Below are 15,185 nucleotides of genomic sequence, written 5' to 3'. Positions count from 1 at the left end.
AAGCCATGTTCTGAAAATACATTAGGTTAAATTATAGGCCCATGTGTTTTCCTTAGAGCTCTGGGGTCTGACACTCATTTGGCTATGTATAGACAAAGCCCAGGATTGTTTTCTGAGGAAGAGCTTGCCCAGGAATGCTCCTACCACCAGTCTCCATGCAGAGAGGAGTAGCCTTTTGAATGAGCACACATATTTCTTTCATGTTCATGGAAGGACAAAATCCTTAGTCACATGTCAAATATTCAAGGCCTGATTTCTGCGAGGGGACATTATCTTGGATTTTCTGTTCCAGAATTCTTAAAAGAAACTCATTTTAAGAAATTGTATTCCCAAAAAGTTGATTAAAAAAGTATAAAGTCTAGCTACCCTGGAGGTTGAGATAGTAGGATCCCACGTTTAAGGCCAGCCTGGACAACATGGTGATACTCTGTCACAAAACAACTTCAAAAATGTGAAACCTAGACCTGACTTTAAGATCTAAAATTTGGGATGAGGATGTAGCTCAGTAGAGCACTTGCCTGGTATGCAGGAGTCCCTGGGTTGGTTTCCCAGCACGAAACAACAAAACAAAACCCAAAATCCAAAAGATGAAAATTTAAATTTAAATTTATTTAAGCTTTAAAATCTGGTGTCCATTTTTATACTTCCAGCATATCTTATTTTGGACTAGCCACATTTTAAATGCTCGAAAGTCACATGTGGCCAGGAGTTCTTATATTGGACAGCACAGTGCTAGAGCATTATTGAGCTGTGTATGCAAATCTTAGAATTGGTGCTATTGGAGTAAAACCAATGAGATACCACAAAAATGGTAACAATAATGCTACTTAATGTACATATAAGAATGATGAATGTACTTCATGAACATCATGAAGATTGATAGGAGAATATTTTTCTCAAGTCTCTTTACCAGGACATCATTTGTGTTTGTCGTGTGAATATGTGGAATAGGCCTGGGATCTAGTAACTGTGGTTGGGATGTTAGAGACAAATTGGTGTCCTGTTTCTAGCATCTGAGCAGAAGTGAACGACCTGAGTTCTGAGTATAAACTTTACCTGTGACTTTCTTCCCTTCCCTGGCAGTCCTTCTTGGCATTTTTCATTTTTTTGAATGTAATACTGCACTGTTCCATGCATATTTTTTACTAAATAAATAAAATCTGGTGAATTTAAATTTTCACTAAGTTTAAATAATTATGTCCCTTGAAATTTTATGGGCAATAGAATTTAAAAAATTTTTAAAAAGATTGTAGTCTCTCTATTGACTCATGATTCTTTTTAAAATTAGTTGAACAAATTTGAATATACTTAGGAAGGTAGAATCTGTAATTTGGTCTTTCTTGGAGCTTAATATAGATATTACCTAGTGAATTCTTATGTCAGCAGTTTGCAAATTTCAGCATTCATCAGCATCAACTGGGGAACATGTTAAAAATATGATGTTTGGACTCCTCTCCATGGGTGGGTTATGATCAGTGGATTTGGATTGGACAATAGTAGTTGAATGTGTTCCCTGTTGGCATATTCCTGGTAGCTGCCTCTTCCATTTTCCTTCTTCCTCACCTGATCTCCTAGGAAAAAATGCTCTCTATACTTAGTCCCCACAGTTTTTTCTCCTGTCTTTCTTCCTCTGTTTCTCTCTGACTAAGCACCATGTTTTATAGGTCAACTGAAATTCTTCTTTTCTTATTTCGCCCCTTATCTAGGTTTTGTGTAGTAGGCCTTTGGACTTATCTAGTGTATTATGAAGGATTCTTTAAGACTGTGACACAACCTAACCCAGACTCTCCTGTGCAGAGAGCAAAGTGTTGGAAGAGCCCAGCGTGGGCCTTGTCCCGGGCACACTGGGTTGAGGCTGGAGGGATGCTCACAGCATATCTCTGGTTTTCACCCTGGCTGTCTGCCAAGGCCCTCATACTTCCAGAAGGCGGGGAGGGAAACACTTCCTCTTAGAGGAGGAGAGGAGAAGTGCTAAAACATATGATTCTTCTCTTCTTAATCCCAGTCACCCATGCTTTATGACAGAAGGACTTGCCATTAGAGAGGGTCGGCTCTTGTCTTATGCTGTAATCCTTCTTTAAATGAGAACATTGATTAATGAGGTCATGGATAAATGCATAGCTTTTGGAAAAAATTTTCTCATTACAAATAGTTAAATCTTGAGTTCACGCTGGAGCCCAGGGAAGGAAGCTTCTCTGTCCGATCCCGCCGCTCTGCGGGACTCTGAGAAAGAGCTCCCACCAGGTAGACTGCGGCTGCCACCAAGAGTAAAGGAGACCCAACAAGCTGAGGGGCAAAATGTCCTCGCACGCCTTCTTCTGCAGACCTGCCGGGAAAAGCACAAGAAGAAACACCTGGACTCTTCTGTCAACTTTGCTGAATTCTCCAAGAAATGCTCGGAGAGATGGAAGACTATGTCTGCAAAGGAAAAGTCAAAGTTTGAAGATATGGCAAAAAGTGACAAAGCTCACCATGATAGGGAGATGAAAAATTACGTTCCTCCCAAAGGTGATAAGAAGGAAAGAAGGAAGATCCCAATGCTCCTAAGAGACCACCATCTGCTTTCTTCCTATTTTGCTCTGAACATCGCCCAAAGATCAAAAGTGAACACCCAGCCGTGTCCATTGGGGATACTGCAAAAAAACTGGGTGAAATGTGGTCTGAGCAGTCAACCACAGATACACAGCCATACGAACAGAAGGCAGCTAAGCAGAAGGAGAAATATGAAAAGGATATTGCTGCATACCGTGCTAAGGGCAAAAGTGAAGCAGGAAAGAAGGGTCCTGGCAGGCCAACAGGCTCAAAGAAGAAGAGTGAACCAGAAGATGAAGAGGAAGAAGAGGAGGAAGTGGAGGGTGAAGATGGTGAGGAAGAGGAGGAGGATGAAGAATAAATGGCTGTCTTGTAATGATGTGTGTGGAGTGTGTGTGTGTGCTCAGGCAGCTGTTTTGCTAAGAATGTGAATGCAAGTGCAGCTCAACATTAGCTTCCTTATAAAAACTGTACAGATTTTTGTATCGTTGATAAGATACTTTGTAGAGAAAATACTTTTTTAAAAATGCAGATTGTAGATTTTGAAGGGCTACTACATACAGTTAGATTTTAAAGCTTCTGATGTGGAATGTTCCTAAATATTTAATGGTTTCTTTAATTTCTTGTGTATGGTAGCACAGCAAACTGGTAGGTATTAGTATCAGTAGTAAATTTTGGGTTTTTTAGGATGTTGCATTTTGTGTTTTTTAAAAAAAAATTTGTAATAAAATTATGTATATTAAAAAGCAGTGAAATCTTGTTTGCAACTTAATGAGATTTTAATTTGTTTGAAATGATTATTAAGACCATGATATTTTTCTAATTTTAATAATATAGCTTTCTAAGCAAAAATAAGAATTTAATTTTATTTATAAACTGAATGAATTTCTTTCTTTGAATACATTTTGCTCATTAATAATTAAAATGCTTGTATTCTTGATAATCACCATTCTAATTGGGGTGAGATGGAATCTTAGGGTGGTTTTGATTTGCATTGCTCTTATTACTAGAGATGTTGAACATTTTTTCATATATCTGTTGATTGCTTGTAGATCTTCTTCTGTGAAGTGTCTGTTCATTTCCTTAGCCCATTTGTTGATTGGGTGATTTGTATTCTTGGTGTAGAGTTTTTTGAATTCTTTATAGATTCTGGAGATTAGTGCTCTATTTGAAGTATGAGTGGCAAAGATTTTCTCCCACTCCGTAGGCTCTCTCTTCACATTGCTGATAGTTTCTTTTGCTGAGAGAAAGCTTTTTAGTTTGAATCTATCCCAGTTATTGATCCTTGCTTTTATTTCTTGTGCTATGGGAGTCATGTTAAGGAAGTCTGATCCTAAGCCGACTTGTCGAAGCAACAATAGGCGGTGGCGAGGATGTGGGGAAAAAGGTACACTCATACATTGCTGGTGGGGTTGCAAATTAGTGCAGCCACTCTGGAAAGCAGTGTCGAGATTCCTTAGAAAACTTGGAGTGGAACCACCATTTGACCCAGCTATCCCATTCCTTGGCCTATACCCAAAGGACTTAAAATCAGCATACTACAGTGATGCAGCCACATCAATGTTCATAGCTGCTCAATTCACAATAGCCAGACTGTGGAACCAACCTAGATGCCCCTCAATTGATGAATGGATAAAGAAACTGTGGTGTGTATATATATATATACACACAATAGAATATTACTCAACCATAAAGAATAATAAAATTATGGCATTTGCAGGCAAATGGATGAAATTGGAGAATATCATGCTAAGTGAGATAAACCAATCTCAAAAAACCAAAGGACAAATGATCTCGCTGATAAGCAGATGATGATACATAATGGGGGGTGGGAGGGGGGCGAGGATGGAGGAAGAAGGAACTGTATAGAGGGAAAAGAGGGGTGGGAGGGGTGGGGGGAAGGAATAAATAACAGAATGAATCAAACACCATTACCCTATGTAAATGTATGATTACACAAATGGTATTTTTCTACTTCATGTACAACCAGAGAAACAAGATGTACCCCATTTGTTTACAATAAAAAAAAGTAATTAAAATGAAAGTTCTTACAGTACATTGAATTCGGGAGCAGGAATCCAATTACCATACATTGAATGAGTTAAAAAATAATGTGATTCATTGAAACAAATGGAATTTTTTTAGACTCTTTAGAAATTGCCAATTTTACCTATAGTCATACAGCTTTATCTGATATATAATCCAATTAAATACTTTAATCATTATTTTGCAAGGATTATCTATTCTATATTAATCATTCACTTGACTTCAAACCTTGGTTCATCCATGTGTTCTCATTCATTCCACAGTCAATGAACAGTTGCAGATTTCTGCTGCTGCAGTGGGCATTGGGCAAAACTAGTGGGAAGGGGAAGAGGTGGAGATGACCAAGTTGCTTTGTATTAGAACGTAGTTCTGCAGTCAGCTGGAGAACTTTTAGGGTGCCTGAGCGTTGGTTGTGGTGCATCAGAGCAGGGGGTAGGAGGAAGCTTAGGCAGGCAGTACCCGTTTCCTGTTCTTGGCCCTATCTTTAGGCTAAGGGACCATCACTGTTTCCCTTTTAACACATAGTGGAGTGCCATGGAAACCTACATGGGAGGCAGACCTTCACTTCTCAGGTCACTGCAGGATTTCTCTGCATAAAGTAATAAAAGAAAACTTCTGAGATGTCCTAAATTCAATTATGAGGACTGGAGGTTGGGGAGAGGAAGAGATAAAAGAAGTTAATCAGTTAATCAGCTGAGGGTGAAACCGAGAAAACGACTTTTTTTGTGTTTCTTGATTGTATATCGACTCCTTGACTTCATCCCATCACAGCCCACCACCAGGGCTGATGCTCCCTGTTTACATGTAAACTTTATGAACTGTCAACCCCCAACCCGTTTAGAAGCAACAGTTACTTCTCCTGTGGACCACCCTCCTATTCCTGAGCGTTTCCTGTTTTCCATAATTGCACCTCTCTTATCTATAGCCAAAGTGGATTCCATATCAACAACTTGTCTTCTTTTCCCAAATTTTCATGGTAAAAAAAAATGCCCTAAACTCTGCTCCAGCAGACATTTTCCAGCTCCTACCTAACCCTGATGCTGGCAGTTGCAGGAATTTGATCCAAGGATCAAGCATTTGGCTACATGTATGCCAGCTCAATAAACCCATTTATTTCAGAAAAATTTATGTCTCAAGAGTTTTGCTTTAACGAAGTGTTCGTGTACTTGGCATACTTCACTCAAAGAGTCATTATTCTTATAAAAAATGGGTAGGTGAAAAGGGAAGGGCAGAGAGAATGTGGTTTTTATGGAGTTCCTCTGGAAGGGCTCCCATCTGCAAAGCCTGCTGTGGGCCCCTTTTTATGCTTGCCCATCAATCAGTTGCCAGATCCACCAAGACTGTCTTGAAGGAGGGAAATTGCTATTATGGTCTTATAAAGTTGATTTAAGATAAATCTCTGACTCACGACAAGTAAATAAACAATTACTCTCCATGTCTGCAAAACTCCCAGCAGGTGGACCAAAAATGAGAATGAGAAAGTGTGGAAATGCAACAAGGCAAATCAGGAGTTCAGGAGCTCTGCGCTGGCAGCGGGAGGCTCCTTGGCTCCTATATTTAAGGTACTGACTTTAAAACCTCTAAATAGTTGATTATGCTTTCTCCATAAAGTTTGGGAAACTAGATTAAACCAACGTGACATAATGTGACTTGCATGTGTCCCCCCAAAGTTCATATATTGAAAACTTAATCCCCAATTGTTGGTGGTCTTTGGAGATTAGACCTTTGGGAGGTAATTAGGATTAAATGATATGAGGATGGGGCCTCAGTGACGGCACTGGTGACTTTGTAGGAAGGGGAAGAGAGATCTGAGCTAGCATGCTTGCTCTGTCTCATCATGTGAATCTCTCTGCCGTGATATGATGTAGCAAGAAGGCTCTCCCCAGCTGTTAAGCAGGTGCTGGTGCCTTCCTTTTGAATTTCCCTGCCTCTAGAACCATGAGTCAAATAAACTACTATTTTTTAAAATTAATTGCCAGGTCTCAGGTTTTTTGTTATAGCAACAGAAAACAGACTAAGACATACATGATGTAGCTTTGGTAAGCTAGTCAAATCCTGGGGCCTAAAGAAGCCATGGCATATGGGAAAAGAAGTGAAATTTAATGATCTAAAAGTTGGTCTCAGCTAAGGCTCCCACTGACTTCATCTGGAAATCAAATCCAAGATTAGTAGCTCCATGTGGAGATAACATGGGGATGGAGGATGGGAGCTGAGAACAGGTAGGAGATACCAGAAAAGCAAACCTCTCAAAGAGAATGCATTTACATCAGGAAGCCAAATTTTAAAAGTAAATGGGGGAAAAGGGGTTTGATCTTTATAAATTTCTGAATCTTGTAGCAGTTCATGCAGTTTCTCTTTGCAATCAATTTATTGTTGGGGCATATGACAGAGATGTGACTGGCAGGGAAGGACTCTGTTATCGTGTGGGAGAAAGGTTGGATTAATTTCAAATCTTTAGTTCATTATTTTGTGATATTCTTTGCTTTTGCTTTCAGCCCCTTAGTATAGTAGAGCTGGCAATGACTACTTACATAAAAAGGCTTTTTAAATAAATAAAAATTGAAAATGTTAGTGTTATATTGGTAGTCAGTAAGTAGGATCATAAGACTGAAAAGAACAGTTTCTTCGTTCTCTTGATGATGATTGATGTTCATTTAAGTTTTATTTTAGTTCTTCCAGATGATTCTCTGCATCATTGGGAATCTCATGAATTGGGAATTTATTAATCATTAATTAACTGTATTCATTCTTTTTCTAGTGTAGTCACTTCCTTGAGAATGGACTCTGGTTGTATTCCTGGAGTAGGACAGTGCGTCACATGTTTTCAGCTTTGGATAACTATTATTTATTTCAACAGTTAGGCAGGTGTGGCTCTCAACTTTTGTGACATACATATGACTTCTTTCCTCAGGTGATTCCTTAATTTTTGATTCCAGTCCCTCCCTCCCTGCCCTGCTTTAACATATTTTTTGTTATCCTCTGTCATAATGGTAAACATTGGCTGGGAATCTCAGACTTTGAAACTTAACCTGTGTGTTTGCAACCTCTATTCACAATCACTCCACTCCACTAGTGAAATCAATAATGAATCTTACTATAGTGTTAAAGTTAAAAATTTTTTTTTGATGACTTAATTGAACGGTGCAGTGTTATGGTTTGGATGTGAGGTGTCCCCCAAAAGCTCATGTGCGAGACAATGTACGAAGGTTTGGAGGAGAAATGATTGGGTCATAGCCTTGACCTAATCAGCAAATTAATCCCTGATGGGATCAACTGAATGGTAACTGGAGGCAGGTAGGGTGTGGCTGGAGGAAGTGGTTCATTGGGGGCGTAGCTATGGGGTATATATTTTGAATCTGGAGAGTGGACTCTCTCTTTGCTTTCTGATCATCATGTGAGCTGCTTCCTTCTGTCACACTCTTCTGCCATGATGTTCTGCTTCACCTCAAGCCCTGAGGAATGGAGCTGGCCTATGAACTAAAACTTCTGAAACCGTGAGCCCTCAAATAAACTTTTCCTCCTCTACAGTTGTGCTGGTCAGGTCATTTAATCACAGCAGTGAAAAAACTGACTAAAACAAATGGTGTTCTAGTCATTCAACTGATGAAACCATGTATGTAGTAGTCATCTTAGAGGCGAAGTCTGTCATTTCCTCTTCTTCATGAAACATACATCCCAGTGGGGAGAGACAGTTAACAAACTAATATGTTATGCTGTACATAGAATATGAGAAGTACTATGGAGGAAAAATAAAATGGACAAAGGGGTTTTGTAGGGTTGAAGCAATTAGAATTTTCCATAGGGTGGCCAGTGGTCAGAGAAGGTCCCACTGAGAGGTGCCATATGGTGGAAACCTGAAGGAAGTAACACAGTGGATACTGAGGAGAAGAGCAGAGGGAATGGCAGACGCAAAGACCCTGAGGTCGAGTGTGGCTAGAACAATCTAGGAGCAGCAGTGGAACCAGAGTAGCATGAACATAGGTGGAGGAGGTCAGAGAAGACTTGGGGTCAGATCACCTGGGGCTTTGTAGACCATTGTTAGGGTTTTGGCTCTTTTTGAGTGAGATAAGAGGGCACTGGAGGATTTTAGGTAGAGAACAACTGTAGTCTGACTTAGATTTGAACAGCTCACTCTGTATGCTTTGTTGAGACTAGATAGCAAGAAATACAGTATGGATGTAGGAAGGAGGAAATTGTTTATTCAGAGGAGACAATAGTGGCTTGGACCAGATAATGGCAAAGAAAGCTAATTTCTGCCTTTCGTCACTTTTGAGGTGGATTCCTTCTTTGATGTGCAGTACGTCCATGGCCTCTTCATATCTTTGTAGGTCCAGCTGAACCTTTCTCAGTAGGCTTTTCTTAGCTACTCCAACCCCTGATGATCATTCCAGATAGTTAACTTTTACTGACTTTTGCACTTTGACCTTGCAGTGTAAGAGGGCAGTTGCTTTCCATGTAGTTTGATTTTTATTTCTTGATGGAGTGCAAACAAAGGCTTTTCAAAACACAGTAGGTACTTTATCAAAAAATCCTTTTCAGATGGCAAATGTGACTAATGCTAAGGAAAAGTGAACATTTATTCATGTTGTCGAATTGGTTCTTTTGCACTGTTTTCTAGTAGGAATTAGCCCATCCATCCATTCATTCATTTGAAAAAACACTATTTGAGGAGGATATAATATGTAAGAGAAAAACGTAACATTCATTTGTCCTCAAAGAGCTTATCATCTGGTAAGAGAAGACACGACGATTCATAATGAGAATACAAGACACAGTGAAGTGCAGGGGAGATGAAGGATCTGAGCTACTGGACTTAGAAGTAGGAATGATACCTTCTGATTGAGTGCCCTTCAGAGAGTAGTTGCTTAGGTCTTGGAGTTGGATTAGGAAGAAAGAATGACCTGGGTAATGCTCAGTGTGCTAAATATTTTCAGGGGCAGCAGAAGAGAGAAGCTTGCCTGGAGGAAGTTTGTATGGTCCCCCCTCTGCTTTCTCTCACAGCCCTGGAGCCACCACTTGAATGCATGCCACCGTCACCTGGACTGTTCAACAGCTTGCTACCTCCAGGTAGCAGCTGAGTCAGGTCACTGCCTGTGAGAAGCCTGCCTGCTTACCCTACCTGAATATGGTCCCAGCCCCGCTCCTTTGTACATCATGGTCCTTTAATTGTGTTGTGTATTGGATTGGGAAGGTTGTCACTGAAAAAGTGCTGTTAGGAGGGAGTAGGTGGATTGACGGGGGGAAATATTAGGGTCAGAACAGCCTGTGAAGGAGAGATGATCTAGGTATGAAGTGATTCGAGTTGGCTTAGTGCCGTTGTGGTCAGGGGACTGGAAAGAGAGAATTGCATTTTAAAAAAATGTGTTCTTTGTGCTTTAAAGTACATGATAGAATTATTAGTGTTTAAAGCTCCAGTATTTTATGGAACAATCACATTGAAATACAGTTGTTCTTTCTTAGCAGTTTTTAACAAGCGGTAACTAGGAATTTATGTTCTGTATGAAGAATCAGCATTTAATATCTTTCAAAGGGGATGAATTTAAGATAAATTGATTTCGCTTCTCCCACACAACCCGTCAGTATTTGGTAATAAACAAGCAGACCACCAGAAGAAGTTGATATAAAAGCAAAGTCTCTTCTGTCCTTCCTCCCTCCCTCCCTCCCTCTCTTCTTCCCTTCTATATATCACAAAACTCCTCATGTGTCTACTGAAAAATAGGTTTGAATTTTTAAGTGGTTATGAAAATATGTGACATTTTGGTTTTCATTTTCCTAATCTAGTGTGACATTTAAAAATATTTCTCGAAGTTTTGCTCTTCTTAATTTAATACCATATTGATGGTATAGATTAATGTTTAAAAAAACGACACCTAGGCTATCGGATATCATTTCAGTAAGGGTCATGACAACCTATCCTTAACCGTTGATTAATAAGATAGAAAGTTCTTCCCATACTTGGAGACCTCTATTCTTCTGTCACATATTTCAGGGTGTGTAATTGTGGAGTTGGTGTTTTGTAGGTTCTTTTTATTTTTATCCAGAATTAATTTTCTATTCATCTAAACAACTGACTTCCTTCCTTTTTACTAGCTCACTTCATAGTGAGGAATCCCTTCTCTCCAGCTGCCTTTAGTTTGGTCATTGTCCATTTAGATCCCATCTCCTCTTCCCCAGAGGTCCCTGGATTCTGTTGCCCAGGAGTCTACCCTGAGCAGTATCAGGGAGAGGATAAATGTGTGGGTGGATTGATGCTGGTGGCTCCTGTAACCCAAATGAGCTTTGGCTCATTTTTTCCCCAGTTGTTTTGATTCTGCAAGTGACCCAATATCCTTCTAGTAAATTCCCTTTTTTTAGTTTATCAGAGGCGGTTTTTTTTTTTTTTTTTCCCTCTTACAACAAACTAATAATTCCTGAAGGACAACTGTTTGTTGCAATGAGTAGTTTGAATCATCTTTTCATATCAATAGTGTGTTTTTTAATAATTTACTCTGGTTATATACATATTATTTGTTGAAAATTTGCAAAAAAGGGGTATCAGGAGAAAAAATTATTTTTAATCTCCTTATCTAAGACTACCGAAAAAGTGTCTTCTTAAGACAATTTAAATCTATCATGTATATAACAGTATCTGTTGATACTTAACATTATGTCCTGGTGAGTAAGTTCTCATGTCACAGCAAAAATATACTTTTCATTGCTTCAAAGTAGTCTATAGTGTACATATGTCATGATCTAGCTGTTCTTCCATTGTTTGAAAGTTATTTTCTTTCAACTTATTGTTTGCTTGGAATAACATTGTGATGAACATTGCTGTTTTTTGCTTGGGCTGTAGCCCTGGAAGCAAATCACTGGCTCCGAGGGTGTGAGAATATCCAAGACTCAAGAAAACTTTGTGAAATTGTCATCTTAACTTTATATGAGTTCCTGTTTTCTTAACTTTCACTTGCATTTGGTTATTTTTATTTTTATTTATTTTTGCATCCTATTATTTTTAAAAGTTTATATTTTAAGGCACAAAAATTATGTTTTGTTTTTGATATATGATTATTGATGTACATTTTTTCTTTTGTGAATTTTTATTGCAGTCCACAAAAAAGTTGAATTGAATTAAAAACCTTATTGAATTTAAAAAAACTAAAAAAGAGTTAAATTAAATACTAATTATTTTCTCTGTTACTCTCGTTGTATGTTCAGTGATTTAAAGCTAAATCCACATCCTGCGAGTACTGTGAAACTTATTCTCTTAAAATTCACAATTTTTGGAATTTAAAATTATTTGTCTACATCCCTTTTCCAAATTTTTAAGTGGTTTGTTTTTATGTTGTGGATCAAAACATATTATTTGGTAAAAGTATCAGGAGAATAGGGTTTTTCTTAAGGGTGGCAGCTTAGGGGATCCTCTCCATTTACATATTTTTTTCCATCTGGGAAGAGGGAGTGAGGGGCTACTACAGCTACCCAGGGTCTCTGTGAAATTCTCGTTTCCTGGTCGATTGTACAGAAGGAATTTTTCAGGTCTTCTCAGTCATTTTACTAGCACACTTTTACCAGTTAATCTGAGCAGTTGGATGGAATTATCTATGACAAACACTTAGGTAATGGCCCTCTAAAGCTTTCTCTTAATAGACACAGGGGAAGTCCCTGGGGAGGGTCTTTCATGGAGACTTTGGTGTCGACTATCCTTATCTCAGATGCCAACTGGTCTTGTTGGGGACAGGTTCGTGTGTGTGTGTGTGTGTGTGTGTGTGTGTGTGTGGGTGTGGGTGTGTCTGTGTGTGTGTTTTAGATTTATTAAGCATTTTTCTTTTTTTTTGAGTGCTCTTGTGTACTTTTTCTTTTTAAGTTCTTTTTAGTTATACATAATGGTAGAATCAATTTTGACATATTTATACAAACATGGAGTGTACTTATTCTAATTAGGATCCCAGTCTTGTAGCTGTACCTGATGTGGAGATTCATTGAGGTGTATTCATGTATGTACATAGAAAAGGTATATCTGGTTTGTTCCACTGTCTTGTCTATTCCTATTCTGGCTCCCAAGATTCTCACATCTCTGCTATGGAAGGTAAATTATGTTTTCTTTAGTGTCTCTTGACTGTAAATAGAGTTTCTCCCATTATGTTCATCTCATTTATATTGTAAAAAACACTTGGAGTTTGAACAGGGGTGTGTGTGTGTGTGTGTGTGTGTGTGTGTGTGTGTGTGTGTATTATATATTTGTGAGGAATTCAAAGGGTTAAAAGAGATGTTAGTTGCTATTTTTAGTATTATTTATGCATCTGGTCCAGGATGCATTTCTTGGTCTATAAAAATGCTCTGACATTGTTTTTTGTATTTGTCCTTCAGGGGAGGTTTAGTAAATTGACATTCACCTCCAGATTCTTTAGCAAACACATTTTAAATAAAAACACTTGCTTAGAGTATTTGTCATCTGCTCCTGCCTGTATCTTCCGAACAAAACCTGCCGGTTTCAGACATGAAGTTGTATACTATGGCGTTTTACAATTTGCTTAGTAATTAAATCTCTCTTGACCTTGGGAAGAAAAGTGATTTTGGTTTTGGTTTTGTTTAGGCAGACGTCTGTTATCTGAGAGAGCAGCATAGTGCAGACCTAATCATAATTAGAAGAATGAGTTTTTTTCTGGCTATTTTGTTTTAAAGCAGTGCTACATCATGTTAAATAGCATCCTTTGAGAATGGAATAGATAGCCACAGCAAAGATTTACTGTGGGAGGACTGGATTATCTAAGGAACTCCGAAGGACTAGCTTTTAGTTTATTAAATAGAGTACATACTAGTCAGTTTCTGTTACCATCTTCTTTATCTTCTAAAGAATTTCAGAGAAACTGGATAGTTTTCTGAAGAAAAATGTCTTTATTATTGCAGAAGGCATAGGTATGAAACTAAAGAGCAAATTGAGCATTCATAGGTTTCAGTAGAAGAAAATGTACAGCTGCTCTTTCCCTGTTGTTTGCATAGCACTGATCTTCACCTGCGTTGAATAAGGTCCCTATAAACTAAAATGTTGACTATGAAACTTAGAGTGCTTTGATTTTTTCCCCCACTTTTACACACTTTGCAGACTCCTTTTTGCATGGAGTTTGACCTTATTTACTATGGAAACATGAACTCTAAGAAATTACAGTTTCTATAAGGGAAAAATTAATGTTTCCAAAGCACTTTTGATCATAGTTCCTCATTGTTAGGCATAGACATTCCAGTGTTATTTCTTTTTCAAGATGATACAACTTATGTGAAGTAAGACATCTGAAAGAAGTTTTTAAACCATGAGGTGCACCTTTTAGGAATACATGTGGATATTTTAATCAACATTAAGGTAATTATTGAATGAAAACATGCATCTGAATATTTGTTTTATCTCTGGCCCCATATTAATTAGCAGTTCAGTCCCACTCTCAGATGAGTCTTCAAGACATATTTACTTGGATCTATTGCATTAACTTAAAACTCCCCCCATATTGTTCTTTGGTTCTGTCAGTGTTTCTGGGATTCTGTTGTCACCTATATTAAAAATGCAAAAATGAATCCTAATTTCTCTCTCACTTTCATTCCTTATATCCAAACTGTTTCCAAGTTTTTGGGTTATTTCTTTGAACTATTCCTGATTGACAGTTTCTCTTCATGTCACTAAAATCCATTCTTCTTGAGCTCCAATTGAGGGGTCTGTGACACCTAATGCAGTTGATTTCTGGACTTTGGAAGCCAGGAGCCTTTGTGTGTAGGAACAGCAGGGGAAGGATGGACTGTGTTCTCTCTCAAGTACAGGGTCATCCAGCCCTAGGTAGGACTTGTAATGACTTTAATATATAAAGTTGGTCTTTGGCATTTGTTTTCTATTACCTGTCTTCCACATCCAAGGGTCCTTCTCTCCAAGCTCTTAGAGCTACCCCAAATGAAATAATATATTAATTCAGTAATTATATCATTTGCCTACTAAAATGACAATAGTGACTTTTTCCTGGACATCTTCACCCATGATACTTCTAGTCCTTACAACAATTTGACATGATACATTCAGGTCACCTCCACTAGTAGATAAATATATTGAGTCAGGGTGGAGTTTAAGTGTATGCCACTATTGATTTGTGAACACAGGACTTACGAATAACCTGGATTCTTTATATACTTTGTATATGGAGATTGTCTAAATGGGTTATTTATGTATATAAATAACATATTGTAAATCACTTGGAGTAAGTGCCATTGAGTGTTAAGGAAGCATACAGGTAGCCCCTGTCCTTTTATCCCTTCATCTTGTTGGCCCTGACACACACAAACCCCACAGCAGCTCTGCTTCTGCTTTCGAAGGCTGCACAGCTTCAATGTAGAAGAAAAGAAGCTCAGAGAGATCATGAGAATTTCTGGGACGTTTCAACTCACCTGTTCTCCAGTCTTTACCTAGAAAACCCTTTCCTCAGGTGGGTGCTTTCTTCTAACAGGATTAAATGATTCCTTCAGTGAGAGATTTGGCCGAAGAGGCATCTTTATGCTGAAATGCAAAAACAGAATCCCCCGAAGGATTCAGGAATTCTGGGTTATTCACACATCATTGACAGCTGGTTCAATGATATTTTTCTCTTAGCCAC

General features: G+C 38.4%; 1 protein-coding gene and 1 pseudogene across 2 annotated transcripts in view; both read left to right on the top strand.

Moving 5' to 3' along the window:
* LOC124979513 (high mobility group protein B2-like) overlaps window positions 1-2,924 on the top strand; it is a 30,137-nt pseudogene extending 27,213 nt beyond the window's left edge.
* Hecw2 (HECT, C2 and WW domain containing E3 ubiquitin protein ligase 2) overlaps window positions 1-15,185 on the top strand; it is a 373,687-nt gene that overhangs the window by 129,164 nt on the left and 229,338 nt on the right. The gene's annotated exons all lie outside the window — the stretch shown is intronic.

Source organism: Sciurus carolinensis, chromosome 3, assembly GCF_902686445.1.
Source record: "Sciurus carolinensis chromosome 3, mSciCar1.2, whole genome shotgun sequence".
NCBI lineage: Eukaryota > Metazoa > Chordata > Mammalia > Rodentia > Sciuridae > Sciurus > Sciurus carolinensis.
The sequence above is the reverse complement of the archived record's forward strand: the minus strand, read 5'-3'. Positions and strand labels throughout refer to the sequence as shown.